This window comes from Hemiscyllium ocellatum, unplaced genomic scaffold (assembly GCF_020745735.1).
Source record: "Hemiscyllium ocellatum isolate sHemOce1 unplaced genomic scaffold, sHemOce1.pat.X.cur. scaffold_346_pat_ctg1, whole genome shotgun sequence".
NCBI lineage: Eukaryota > Metazoa > Chordata > Chondrichthyes > Orectolobiformes > Hemiscylliidae > Hemiscyllium > Hemiscyllium ocellatum.
The window spans coordinates 38387-53803 of record NW_026868433.1 but is presented as its reverse complement, the minus strand read 5'-3'; the positions used below and the strand labels follow the sequence as shown (position 1 = coordinate 53803).

The following is a 15417-nucleotide window of genomic DNA, read 5'->3' as shown; positions in this document are numbered from 1 at the left end:
GGATGGCAAGAATGTGGAGTGGAGGCCGAGAGAGGGGGGTGGGCGAGAGAGTGGAGGTGAGGGTTGGGCTGGGAGGGCGAGAGAGGGGTGTGAGGTTGAGGGGAGGGGAGGGGAGGACGAGAGAGGGGAAGGGAGGGGAGGGCGAGAGGAGGGGAAGGGAGGGGGAGAGTGTGGTGGGGAGGGCAAGGCAGGACATTGGTGAACAAATCTCTGGATGTCTGAATATGTCAGCACAAGCAGACAGGGTGGGGAAGATACCTGAACTGAGAGCAGGAGGGGGACCCATATCCTGGTGGGGAGAGTTGCTGGAGCTGTTCGAGAGGATTTAAACTCATCTGGCAGGTGTGTGCGACCCCAAACAGTCGTAAGGTCAGAAAGAAATTTGAGGTTGGTACAAATGTTCAAGAGAGCAATATAAATAGACAAGGCAGGCAAGAACACAGCAGATAATGAGGGAAAATTGATGAATTAAACTGCATTTATTTCAATGCAAAGGGCTGGACAGATAAGGCAGATGAACCCTGAGCATGGATGGGAACATGGGACTGGGATGTTGTAGGTATTACAGAAACACAGCTGAGGGAGCGACAGGACCAACAGCTCAATGTTCCAGGGGACAGATGCTGCAGGAAGGATAGAACAGGAGGCAAAACAGGGGGAGAGCTGGTGGTTTTGATTGGGGGAAAAATCCCAGCAGTACCTAGAGGGAGTATTCATGCAGGATCGCCCAGTTAAGTGATATTGGTGGAACTGAGAAATAGAAATTGGTCATCAGTTTGCTACGGTCGTACTACAGCAATAGGCAATGGGAGATGGAGGAGCAAATATGTCAGGAGATCTCAGATATCTGTTCGAATAGTAGGTTTGTAGCAGTCGGAGATTTTAACCTTTCCAGACCTGGACTGGGACTGCCGCAGTGTTGAGCATTTGGATGGGAGGAATGTGTTCAGCCTGTTCCAGAAACTCCCAGTCATTGCGATGGAAAATTGCGATGGAAAAGGACAGGCCTGGTCCACAAGTTCAAGTTATACAATGGAGCAAGATAGTATTAGACAGGAATTTTTAAAATAGATATGGGGAGGATATTTGCAGGTAAAGGGAAGTCTGGCGAGTAGGAAAATCTTAAAACTGAGATAAAAGGAGCGTTCAGCGCCAGCATATTCCTATTAGTGTGCAGCTCGATGCTGACAGAATCAGGTAACACTGGCTGAATTGAGGCTCTGGAGAAGAAAAAAAGGGGGCACATGTCAGATATAACTGGCTGACTCAAGGGAATCCCCTCAGGAGCATCGGGGCTGTAGAAATACACTTAGGATGGAAATCAGGAATGCAAAAAGGGAACATGAGATAGCTTTGGCAGAGAAAGTTAAGGAAAATTGAAAGAGATTCTACAAGTGTATTAAGAGCAAAAGAAGAGCAAGGGACAAAACCGGTATCCTTAATGATCAATGAAGCCAACGATGTGTGGAATTACAAGATGCAAAACAAATATTTCACTTTGGAACTTATTGTGGATAAAGACTGGGGCGCTCAGGGAACTAAACAGTGTTTGTCCTGACTATTATTGGAACACTGTGTGCAATTCTGGTCTCAATGCCACAGGAAGGACGTTATGGAACATGAAAGGGTTCAGAAGAAATGACCAAGGATGTTGCCAGGGTTGGAGGGTTTGCGCTTCAGGGAAAAGCCTGAATAAGCTGGGACTGTTTTCACTTGAACATGGGAGGCTGAGGATTTACCTGATAAAGGTGTTTCAAATCATGATGGTCAGCGATAGGGTCAATCGACAAGGTCTTTTCCCAAGGGCTGGAGGATTCTAAACCAACAGGGCATAGCTGTAAAGTGCAAGTGGAACGTTTCAAAGGGAGCTAAAGGACAATTGGTTCCTGCTGAGTGTATGGAATAAGCTGCCGAGGAAATAGTGAAGGCTGATAGAAACACATTTAAAAGGCATGTGGATGGGTGTATGAGTAGGAAGGGTTTAGAGGGATATAGGCAAAGTTCTGGCAAATGTGACTAGATACGTCATGCAGCAGTTGGTCCGAAGGATCTGTTTCCGTGCTGTACATCTCTATGAGCCAATGTCCTGAAATGAGTCCACATTATCGAAGAGGAGGTGCTGGAAGTTTTAAAACACAAAGGTAAATAAATCCCCAGGATCTGATCAAATGTAGCTCAGGACATTGTGGGAAGCTGGTGAAGACATTGTAGGGCCCATAGCAGAGATATTTGTACCATGTGTGAGAGGCAGGTAGACTGGAAGGTGGAATTGTGGACAGTGAAGAAGGTTTTCTGAGAGTACAAAAGGGATCCTGATGAAATGTGTGAATGGCTGAAAAACTGTAGATGGAGTTCAATCTGAATAAATGTGAGGGAATGTATTTGGTGCAACAAACACGGGCAGGGCTTATACAATTAATGGGAGGACCTTCAGTAGTGTCGTAGAACAGAGGGACATCGAGGTACAGGTACATATTTCTTTGAAGTTTGCAACATGGAGAGGTAGGATGGTTAAAAAGGTGCTTGCCACACTTGCTTTCATTGCTCTGTCCTTTGGATTTAGGAGTTGGGAAGTCGCATTGAGATTATACAGACCATTGGTGAGTCCACTTCTGGAATGCTGTGTCCAACTCTGGTCGCCCAGTCAGAGGAAGGATACTATTAAGCTGGAGAGGGTTCAGAGGAGATTTACTGGGATGTGGCTGGTTATGGAAGGTTTCAGTTATAAAGAAAGGGTGGATAGGTTGGTATTTTTTCATTGAAACCTGAATGTTGACAGATGACCTCATAGAAGTTCATAAAATAATGAGGGGGATAGATAGAGTTAATGGGAGTTGTCTTTTCCCATGGACAGGGGAGTTTCAAAACAAGGCACTACATTCTTAAGTTTAGAGGAGAGACATTTAAAAAAAAAAGACGTGAGGGTCACATTGTTACACAGAGGGTGGGATGCGTGTGGAATGAACTTCCCAAGGAAGGGGTGAATGTGCGGAAAATTACAATGTTTAAAAGACATTAGAATTAGGACAGGAATAGGAAAGGTTTGAAGGGATATGATCAAGAAACAGGCAGGTAGGACAAGATCAGTTTTAGAGTATGGTTAGCATTAACCAAACAGTGCGGTATGACTCTCTGACTATGATTACAATGTTGTGTCATTAATTAAGAAAGGCTGCAAGAGGAAGCCAGGGAACTACAGACTGATGAGCCAGACATCAGGGTGGGTCAGTTGTTGGAGGTCATTCTGAGAGGTAGGAATTACATGCATTTGGAAAGATATGGACTGATTACGAACAGCCTGCATGGCTTTGTGCGTGGGAAAACATGTCTCACAAACTTGACTTGAGTTTGTTCAAGATGTGACCAAAAAGATAGATCACGGCAGAGCAACAGACGTTGTTTCTGGCTTCGGCAAACCCTTGGTCAGGGTGTAGCATAATATCTTGGTTAGTACGGGTAGATCACAAGGGATCAGGGAGAGCTAGCCAACTGGATACACAATGGGATGACAGTGAGTGACAGAGGGTTGTTGTTCAGACTGGAGGCCTCTGACCAGTAGTGTGCTGTAAGGATTGGTGCTGGAATCACTGTTGTGCACCATTTACATACACAATTTGAGTGAAAGTATAGGAGTCTCTAGATACCAAGATTAGTGGAAGAGTGGGCAGGGGATATAGATATCGAAGGGGATGTTAATCAACTGGGCCAGTGGGCCAAGGAATGAAAGATGGAGTTTAATTCAGGTGTTGCATTTAGTTCAGACAAACCAGGGAGGACTAACACAGTTAATGTTCGGGCCCTAGACAGTGTTGTCGAACAGAGAGAGACCAAGGGCTGCAGTTACATTGTTTCTTGGAAGTGATATCACCGGTGGACAGGGTGGGGAAAGCAGCATTTGGAACACTTACCTTCATTGGTCAGAGCATTGAGTACATGAGTTGGAGATATTAGTAACACTGTCATCAATAAGGCCACAGGTTGACCTTATGAAGGTTTATGAAACAATGTAGGGCCTAACTAACGTGAATTGCCAAGGGTAGGTGAGTCCAAAGCTAGAGGCATAAACGTGATGTGACCGAGCAAGAATTTAAAGAGGGAGCTGAGGAGCAACATTTTCCACAGAGGATGGTGCATAGACAGAATGGACTGCCAGAGGAAATGGTAAAAATAAGTACAATTAAAACATGTAAAAGACACTTGGGTAGGCACATTGAGAGGGGAAGGTTTGAAGGGAAATGGGCTAACTCATTCCGTTTAGGAAACCTCGAATAAAGAATCATGCAGCACAGAAACAAACCCAATGTCTTCGGTTGTTGGAGGAGTAGACTATCGAGACAAGGCATGTTGTAGAAACTGACGCAAGTTTCAGCGATGTGGATGGGATCTGGACTGGACATTTCAAATATGTCAAGAAATTGGTGAGAGGAGAGGACATGACAGAGCTAGGAACTGTTATAGGTGTTAGAATGATTGAAGACACTGATCCACAAGACGAGACATAGATACAGTGTTGGAGAGGGATTAGGGAACTGAAAGATCCCAGGCAGCATTACCACTATCTCTTTGAAGGCCTGCATTCCCCTCTGTTATCCTGGTGCTCACCAAGACAGCACACGCCTGGATTGAAAACTGGGAACTCCAGATGCTGTCTCAGTACAATAAAACGTAAAGTAGGGGTGGTGATTGAGCCTGAGGTGAGTCAGTACTGTGCACCCCCTCCAGCACTATGTCTATGTCATGTCCTGTTAGCTGATGTTTGGAGCCCTCTCACTGCTCTCTGCTGTGTGCACTGTGAGTGATCTTACCTGGCGGCAGGATTTATTGAAGGCTCCCAACCTCCCTGACCTTTGTCTCTCTGGCTGACCAATCATCTTCCCAACCAGCAGTTGGCAAGTCTCTTGAGTCACGAACTCCCTGAGTATCTGTAGAAGACACACAAATAGGCAGAATGGGAAATTAGACTGATACTTGTGAGGGTTATACATGTAGAATGGCACTGAGCCCACAGTGATCTGCAAAATGCCAGTCTCCATTCCGGGTCTGTACTGCCTCATCTCTCTGGAGTGGAAAATTCCGTTGGCTCACGATCTGGAGTAGCTGCAAGAGTAAGAGACGTTGATAGAGGCAGCAATTAGACCCACACGGTGAGGGATCCCACATGGAGAGATACTGAGTGATATCACCAGAGTTCAGGATCAAACAATTGTGCAAAAAGATAGGGTTTCGATTCATGTTGCACTGGGATGTGCAACCTGTCAACAGGTGAAGTGAGAGCCTAGTGGCATTATGTGTGGCAATTTATCCAGAAACTCAACAAATGTTCTCTGGACACAGGTTCAAATCCCACCATTGCAAATGATTGAATGTGAATTAAATGCTTCAAAAAAGATATAATTAAAAACATGTAAGTGAGTATTAAACAATTGCTGATGTTAAGAGAAATCCATCGGATACATCCCTGTCTTTAGTGAAGTAATCTAGGATGGGACTGGGATATCACAGGTATTACAGAACAACAGCTGAGGGAGGGACAGGACATTGCATCCACTGCACCCGATGTGGCCTCCTCTATATTGGTGAAACAGGCCGCTTACTTGCGGAACGCTTCAGAGAACACCTCCGGGCCGCCCGAACCAACCAACCCAATCACCCTGTGGCTCAACACTTTAACTCTCCCTCCCACTCCACCGAGGACATGCAGGTCCTTGGACTCCTCCACCGGCAGAACACAACAACACGACGGCTGGAGGAGGAGCGCCTCATCTTCCGCCTGGGAACCCTCCAACCACAAGGTATGAATTCAGATTTCTCCAGTTTCCTCATTTCCCCTCCCCCCACCTTGTCTCAGTCGGTTCCCTCAACTCAGCACCGCCCTCCTAACCTGCAATCCTCTTCCTGACCTCTCCGCCCCCCCCACTCCGGCCTATCACCCTCACCTTGACCTCCTTCCACCTATCCCACCTCCATCGCCCCTCCCCTAGTCCCTCCTCCCTACCCTTTATCTTAGCCTGCTTGGCTCTCTCTCTCTTATTCCTGATGAAGGGCTTATGCTCGAAACGTCGAATTCTCTATTCCTGAGATGCTGCCTGGCCTGCTGTGCTTTGACCAGCAACACATTTGCAGCTGTGATCTCCAGCATCTGCAGACCTCATTTTTTACACGACAGGACAGGCAGCTCAATGCCCCAGGGGACAGATGCTGCAGGAAGGACAGAAGGGGAGCTGAGAGAGGAGGAGAGCTGCTGGTTGTGATTGGGGTGAAACATCACAGCAGGGACTGAGAGAGGAGATTCCTGCGGGACCGCCCAGTGACGCTGTGTTCATGGAATTCATCAATAACAATGGGGCTTCCCTTTCCTCTGATTGTTCTACAGACCCCGATAGCCCCGCCCTCCTGCACCTTGACCTTCACAACATGGCGGCCCAGAGCGCTCCCTCTTCCCTCAAACAAATGGCGGCCGTGACCCTGGGCCACTTCCCCGATCAGAGACCGCCACCTCCTTCCCCGGGCCTGGAGGGGCTTTTTTGTTTTTTTTTAACCTGTATCCCGCACTTGTGAATTCTCTCCGCTCCTTTCTCCCAGCGAGGCTCCCACACCCCGGCTCTGAGCGCCGCTCTCAGAAGCCGATCGCAGCCGCTGCCGGAGAAAGCAGCTCCGTGTCTCTCTCTTCCTGTCCTGATCAATGTGACACTGCGCATGCGCTACATAGGAACCAAACTGCGCGTGCGTCTGAGGTTAGCGGTGTTTATAGAGAATATTCATATCTGCACAGAATCATGGGTGAAATAGACATCATTAACAAATTTATTGTCGAGATAGAGACATAGAAATGTCTAGCATGCAAACAGATTGTTTGGTCTAACTTAACCATACTGGCCAGGTTTGTAAATTATCAATTGTTCTGGGAGTGTGAAAATAAGTTTCTTACTCTAGTTGTGTGAATCGATTGGAAATATGTCCGTTATCAGATTTACATTTCAACTACTTCTTAAAATCTCACATTGATTTATGAGAGAGGTTTAATGCCCCACTATGGAGTGAGAATGATCACAATCGTGCAAAACAGGTTGCTTTCTTACTAATTATTCCCCGAGAATGCATTGGCCCCGCCCCTCACTCACTCTGGTTGGCGGACGGGCCTCTGTTCGGTCCTTCAGTTCCGCCCCTTCCTCCCAATTGCAGAGTTGATTCAGGCGGAACTCAGCAGGCTGAAGAACAAGGGAAGTGAGAACTGATGCCTTGTGTTGCGGTGAAAATATCCCGAATCTTGGACGGAGAGACCTGAGTTCAATTCGCAGCTGGTGCAGGTGTGTGTAATAACAACTTTGAACAGGTTCATAGGGAAAAACAAGGGAAGTCAGGAACAGATTAAAAACAATAGAAAATGCATACAATGTCGTGGGGCTCTCAATGCGAGATGATTTTAATCTTTACCAAGTGTCTCAGGACCCCAGTGGGTCCCAGTACAGACTGTTCCACTCCTTAGTGCACAGCCAGATACCACGATCGTGGGGTAAAGTGTTGTGGTGGGATATGGAGGTGCTTTTCTGCAACACCCTCAGTTTTGGAGGTGAAAATAGATGAGAAGGAGCAGGGTTTTGTATGCAGTTACCTGTTCCCCTCCTGTTGCAGCATCTTATTATTGCCCTAGCTCTACCTTGTACATGTTTGGTAGAGAACAGTGACATTTCGTAAGCCCACAATACAAGATCCGTCACTCTGTTTAGGACAGCAGAAATCTCTTGTAGCACAATAGTCATAGGACAATACAGCGCAGAACAGGCCCTTCGGTCCTTGATGTTGTGCCAACCTGTGAACTGTTCTCAGCTCGTGCCCGTATACTATTCTAAAATCACCCATGTGCTTATCTAAGGATTGTTTAAATCTTCCTGATGTGGCTGAGTTGTCTACATTAGCAGGTAGTACATTCCACACCCTTACCACTCTCTGAGTAAAGAACCTGCCTCTGACATCTGTCTTAAATCTATCACTCCTCATTTGCTCTTATGCCCCCTCGTGCACACTGACATAATCATCCTAGAAAAAGACTTCCACTGTCTACCCTATCTAAGCCTCTGATCATCTTGTATGTCTCTATCAAATCCCCTCTTAGCCTTCTTCTTGCCAAGGAGAATAGGTTCAAGTCTCTCAGCCTTTCCTCATAAGACCTTCCCTCCAGACTAGACAACATCCTGGTTAATCTCCTCTACAGCTTTTCCAAATCCTCCACGTCCTTCCCAAAATATGGGCACCAGAACTGCACACAATATTCCAAGTATGGCCGCACCAGCATTTTGTATATTTGCAGCATGATATTGCGGCTCTGGAACTCAATTACTCTATGAATAAAACTTAACACACCGTATGCCGTCTCAACAGTACTATCCACCTGGGTGGCAACTTTCAGAGATCCATGTACATGGACTCCAACATCCCTCTGCACATCCACACTACAAAGAATATTTCCATTGACCCAGTACTCTGCCTTCCGGTTATTCTTCTCAAAGTGCATCACCTCATATTTAGCTGCATTGAACTCCATTTGCCACCTCTCAGCCCAAGTGTGCAGTTTTTCCATTTCCCCCTGCAACCTGTAACACTCTTCTGCACTGTCCACTACTCCACCGACTTTAGTGTCATCAGCAAATTTACTAATCCATCCACCTATACCTGCGTCTAAGTCATTTCTAAAAAATGACAAACAGCTGTGGTCCCAAAACAGATCTTTATGGCACACCACTAGTAACTGGACTCCAGGTTGAATATTTTCCATCAACCACCACTCGCTGTCTTCCTTTAGAAAGCCAGTTTCTAATCCAAACTGCTAAATCACCCTCAATTCCATGCCTCTGCATTTTCTCCAACAGCCTACCATGTGGAACCTTATCAAAGACTTTACTGAAGTCCATGTATACCACGTCAATTGCCCTACCCTCATCTACATGCTTGGTCACCTTCTCAAAAAACTCTGAGGTTCACAAGACACGAACTGCCCTTGATGAAACCATGTTGATTATCTGAAACTAAATTGTTGTTTGCAAGATGATTATAAATCTTATCTCTTATAATCCTTTCCAAAACCCTTCCTACAACAGAAGGCAGACTCATTGGTGTATAATTTTCTGAGTAATCTCTACTGCCCTTCTTGAACAAAGGCACAACATTTGGAATTCTCCAGTCCTCTGGTACCAAATCTGTAGACAATGACGACTCAAATATCAAAGCCAAATTCTCTGATCTATCTTCCCAGTGAATCCTCGAATAAGTCCCATCCGGCCTAGGGGACTTGTCTACTTTCACTCCTCCTAGGATTGATAACACCTGTTTCTAACTAATCTCGATCCTTTCTAGTCTTAAATCTCGTACCACATTCTTCTCCTCTACAATAGTCTCCTTTTCCTGAGTGAAAACCAATGAGAAATGTTCGTTAGCACCTCTCCAATCTCCACAGGGTACACACTCAACTTCCCACTTCTGTCTTTGATTGGACCGATTCCTACCCTAATCATCATTTTATTCCTCACATACCTATAGAAAGCTTTAGGGTTCTACTTTATTCTATTTGCTAAAGACTGCTCGTGTCCTCTCTTTGCTCTTCATAACTCTCTCTTTAAATCCTTCCTAGCTGATCTGTAACTCTCCATCTCCTCATCTGAATCATCTTGCCTCATCAACACATAAGCCTCCTTCTTCTTCTTCACAAGAGATGCAATTTCTGTAGTAAACTACGGTTCCCTTATCTTATCACTTCCTCCCTGCCTGACAGAGACATACCTGTCAAGGACATGCAATATCTGTTCCTTAAACCAGCTCCACATTTTCATTGTCTGCATCCCCTGCATTTTGCTACCACATTCTATGCATCCTAATTCCTGCCTAATCGCATTATAATTGTCCTTGCCCCATTGATAACTCTTGCCTGTGGCATGCACCTGTCCCTTTCCATCGCTAAACTAAACGTATCTGAATTGTGGTCACTCGCTCCAAAGTGCTCACCTAAAACTAAATCAAACATCTGGTCTGGTTCATTACCAAGCACCAGATCCAATATGGCCTCCCCTGTTGTTGGCCCTTCGACATACTGTGTCAGGAAACCCTCCTGTACACACTGGACAAAAATTGATCATCCAACGTACGCGAGTTATAGCATTCCCAGTCAATGTTGGGGAAGCTGAAGTCCCCCATAATGCCCACCCTGGTACTTTTGCTCTTACCCAGAATAATTTTGCTAATCCTCTCTTCCACTTCCCTGGAACTCTGTGGAGGCCTATAAAAAAACTCCAAGCAGTGTGTCCTCTCCTCTCCTGATTCTAACCTCAGCCCACACTACCTCAGGAGGCGAGTCCTCATCAAAAGTACTCTCAGCCACCGTTATACTATCCTCGACTAATATGACTTGCATGAACCCATTGCAGTGATTCAAACTCCATGAGGCAGCCATACTCTCTATGACAGACAGACTCAGTCTGGAACCTCCTCTGTCCTTAAGACCTTATACACTGCCTGCACTCCTCCATTTCCCCTTTGCATGTTCCCTTTCCAACCCACCCCACCTGCATCACTCCAATTGGAGCTGTCAAGAGCAGCAATCTGTCAAATAGCCTCCCTAATCTTTTCTATCCTCCTTTAAGATTTTTTTTTAATCATTCTCTTTAATCAATGTTTTGATCATCCATGAAGCACCTTAGGAGATTTGCCATTGTGAAAGATTCCATACAATGCAAGTAGTTGTTGTTTTTGCCGTACATTAGGAGAAACAGGAATGATGCATTCAAAATTCTACCAAGATAGTCACTGATAGGTGTAGTGTGCAGGCCACCAAATAATAACATCACATTGGGATGGGCAATAAACAAAGAAATAACTAATGCCTGTAAAAATGGTACGGTTATTATCATGGGTGATTTTAATCTACATGTAAATTGGTCAAACCAGCTCAGTCAGGATAGCTTTGAGGAGTTCATTAAATTTATCTGTGATATTTTACTTGAAGAGTATGAAATGGATCTACAACGGAGCAAGCTATCCAAGATCTGGCCCTCTGCAATGAGACAGGAATAATTAGTGATCTCAGAGTTAGGAATCCTCTCGGAAGAAGTGATCACTGTATAGTTGAATTTAATACATATGGAGAGTGTGAAGATAAAATCTAATACCTGGGTCCTGTGCTTGGACATGGGGAACTACAATAGAATGAGGGAGAACCTGGATAATGTAGACTGGAAACAAAGATTTTATGGTGGGACAGTTGATGAGCAGTGGAGGATTTTCAAAGACATTTTACAAAGTCCTCAGCAAAGGTATATTCCAGAGAAGGACTGTAAGAAAAGGTGTTCTCTGCGATGGGTATCTAAGGAAAGTGATCAAATTGAAAGGCATACAAAGTGGCCAAAACCAGCATGAAACTAGAACTGGGAAAACTTTAAAGGTCAACAGAAAGCCACAGAAGAGCTACAAAGAAATATAAGATAGAACATGAGAAAAATAAACTAGCACAGACTACAAAGACAGATAGCAAATGTTTCTATAAACATACATAATGAGAAAAGAGTGGCTAAAGTAAATGTTGGTCCTTCGGAAAAAGAGAAGGAGCATTTAGTTATGGGATGTCACAGTGGAAGACATAATATCTTTCCAGTAAATAACAAAGAGACAAAGGTAGGTGAGGATTTGGAACCTATAATTATTACAGAACAGCTAGTTTTGGACTGTTGGAGGTAATTGAGCTAATAATAGAAAATTCTCTTGGCCGTGACAGAATGTATCCCAGGAGAAATAGCAAATGCACTGACAGTAATTTTCCAAAATTCACTGGACTTTGTGGCAGTCCCAGCAGATTGGAAAGCAGCAAAAGTGACACCACTATTTTTAATAGGAGGTGGACAAAAGATGGGTAATTATACCCTAGATAGCTTCTTCTCTGTAGTGGGAAAGATGTTTTGATCTATTATCAAGGAAGAAATAGCAGGGACTCGATAGAAATTATCCCATTGGTCATGCTTAACAAATCTTTTGGAATTCTATGAAGACATTTCGAGCAAGGTGGACAACGGGAAACCAGTGGATACTGTGTACCTGGATTTCCAAAAGACCTTCAACAAGGTGCTGTTCAAGAGAATGTTGCATAATATAAGGGGGCATGGCATTAGGGGTATAGTATTAGCATGGATAGAAGATTGGTTGACTAACAGGAAGCAAAGTCTGGGGATAAATGCATATTATCCTGGCTGGCAATCAGTGACTAGTGGTGTGCCTCAGGGATCAGTGTTGGGACTGCGAATCTTTAGAATTGATACAGATGATTTGGAGTTGGGGACCACATGTAGGGTGTCAAAGTTTGCATATGACACTAAGATGAGTAGCAGGACAAAGTGTGTGGAGGACTGTGAAACTTTGCAGAGGAACATAGATACATTGATTGAGTGGGCAATGGTCGGTCATATGGAATATAATGTTCATAAATATAATGTCATACTGTTTGGTTGGAGTAAATTAAAAACAGATTATTACTTGAATTTTAAAAAGTTGCATTATTTGCTAAGCAGAGGTACCTGAGTATCCTTCTGCATGAAGGTTGGTCACCAGGTATAACAATCAATTCAGAAAGCAAATGCAATTTTGTCCTTCTTTGCTGAAGGGATTGTGTTTAAAAGCAGAAGTTATGTTCCAGCTGTATTGGGTGCTGGTGAGACCACACCTGGAGTACTCCATGTAGTTTTTATCTCCTTCGTTGAGGAAGGATGGACTGGTACTAGAGTGGGTGTAGAGGAGGTTAACAAGGTTGATTTCAGAGTTGAGGGGGTTGGTTTAACAGAAACTGAGTAGATTGGGATTATACTCATTGGAATGCAGAAGAATGGAAACATATAAAATAATGAATGAAATGGATAAAATAGAAGTAGGGAGGATGTTTCCACTGGCAGGTGAATCTAGGACAAGAGGGCATCGACTCAAGATTAGAGGCAGCAAATTTAGGACTGAATTGAGAAGGAACTTCTTAACCTCACTGGAATTCATTGCCCAGGGAAGTAGTTGCTGCTAGTTCAGTAAACGTTTTTAAAGCTAAGGTAGCTTTTTTCAAAAAAGAAATAATTAATTAAAGAATACGGTGAGAACTTGGGTAAATGGTTCTGCGTCCACGAAATGATCAGCCATGATCGTATTGAATGGCAGAGCAAACTCAAAGGGCAGGATTGCCTTCTCCTGTACCTAGTTCTTATGTTATACATTCCTCCCTCACTCGTGACTTGGAGGTGCTGGTGTTGGATTGGGATGGACAAAATTAAAATTCACAGAACAACAGGTTTATTTGGAAGCACTAGCGCTGCTGCTGCTTCATCAGGTGGTTGTGTGTTTTTAACGTTGTCCCTCACTGTTGAACCTTATGAACAGCAACAAAAGCCACGAAGCAGTGCGCATGCTCCACCCAACAACGGTACCAGGATAATTGATGTCAGCGGCGGACCAATGGAAGGACAGGGGCGGGGCTGGAGGACCTGCGGGGCTGTTGGCCCTCCGACCAATCAGTGAATGAGAGGCGGGACCTGATTATACCACGTGATCGTCCTCGCGGACAGCGCGGCTGTGCGGGTGGAGAGCTGTCGGTAAGGAAAGAAATAAACAGCAGGAAGCGGGAGGGAAATGGTGTTGGTCCGGGCTGAGAGGTTTTACAAACATTTGGTGCACATCGGAAAATACTAATTTGAAACTTACAGTCTCGTTTTTGCAGTAAACCGGAAAATGCCTCATTTCGCGATTGACTCGAGTCAGTGCCGCCATCTTTATTCGGGGCAACGATTCACTGGACACGTGCAGCCGCCATCTTTGTAGGGGGCAAAGTTCAGAGGGGAGTATGTGCAGCTCTCCCTGATAGAGAGTCATGGGGCAGGATTTACACAGAGCACATTCACACCCAGGGAAATGGATTTTTGTTTTTCTGTGGAATTGTTCCGTCATTCATTTAAATGATTTGGATATGAATAGAGGCGATACAGTTAGTAAGTTTGCAGGTGACACCAAGATTGTTGGTATTGTGGTCAGTGATAAAGGTTGTCTCAGAATACAATGGGATATTGATCAGATGGGCCAATGGGCTGCGGAGTGGCAGATAGGGTTTAATTTAGATAAATGTGAGGTGCTGCATTTTAGAAAAGCAAATCCGAGCAGGACTCTCACACTGGATTGTAAGGTCTTGGAGAGTCTTGCTGAACAAAGAGACTTTGGAATGCAGGTTTACAGTTCCTTGAAAGTAGAGTCACAGGATAGTGAAGGCGGCATTGGGTATGCTTCCCTTTATTAGTCAGAGCGCTGACTAAGGGAGCTGACAGGACATTGGTTAGGCCACTATTGGAATATTGTGTGCAATTCTGGTCTCCCTCTTATCAGAAGGAGGCACTGAAACTTGAAAGGTTTGAGAATTGATTTTCAAGGATGTTGCCAGGGTTGGAGGATTTGAGTTGCAGGGAGAGACATTATAGGCTGGGGCCATTTTTCCTTGGAGTGTCATAGGCTGAGGTGTAATTTTGAAGAGATTTATATAATCGTGAGGGGCATGGATAGCGTAAATAGAGAAGGTGTTTACCCTGGGGTGGTGAAGCCCAGAACTAGAGGATATAGGTTTACGGTATGAGGGGAAAATTCAACAGGAGCCTAAAGGGCAACAAAAATTGTAACATTTCAAAGGCACTTGAATAGGAAGGGTTCAGAGGGATGTCGGCCAAGTGCTGGCAAATGGTAATGAATTAGGTTCGAATATCTGGTTGGCATAGGCTGGTTGGACTGAAGAGTCTATTTTGGTGCTAGACATCTCTGACTGTGGGATCATAAAAGTGAACACTGCTCTGATTCGCCTCTGAGCTCCTTGATGTCCACTTGTTCATTATCTAGCTTCCTCAGTCTCTGAGTGTATTTTTGCTCTGTTTAGTATTTTACTATTACATTCACAGACCTTTCTGTAAATGAATTGTCCACTGCTGCCTGGCTCCTGGCCATATTACAGAGGAGGTAGTACTGGATGTCTTAAATCGTAGCAAGGTGGATAAATCTCTGGGACCTGTTAAGGTGTATCCCAGACATTTGTGGAAAGCTAGGAAAGTGATGGCAGTGCCCCTCCCTGAGATATTTATATTGTCATTGGTGACAGGTGAGGTGCTGGAAGACCTGTGCCATTATTTAAAAAGGTGGTAAGGAAAGGCCAGGGAACAAGAGAACAGTGAGCCTGAAGTCTGTGGCAGACAAGTTGTTGGAATGGATTCTGAGGGACAGGATTTACATATATTTGAAAAGACGAGGAATGATTAGGGATAGTTAACGTGGCTTTGTGTGTGGGAAGTTTTTTCTGTCTAACTTGATTGAGTTTTTTTTTGAAGACGTGACAAAGATGATTGATGAAGGCAGACTGTGGACTTTGTCTATATG

The 15417-nt window shown here is 44.6% G+C and overlaps 1 long non-coding RNA gene across 2 annotated transcripts in view; it reads left to right on the top strand.

The window, feature by feature from the left end:
* The first annotated feature begins 7209 nt into the window (after window positions 1-7209).
* The window catches only part of LOC132813220 (uncharacterized), a 44456-nt gene continuing 36248 nt past the window's right edge, over window positions 7210-15417 (top strand). For both annotated transcript variants that reach the window (XR_009644010.1, XR_009644011.1), the window contains exons 1-2: window positions 7210-7307; window positions 13393-13604. This is a non-coding gene — a long non-coding RNA (uncharacterized LOC132813220). The remainder of the gene's footprint in view (window positions 7308-13392; window positions 13605-15417) is intronic.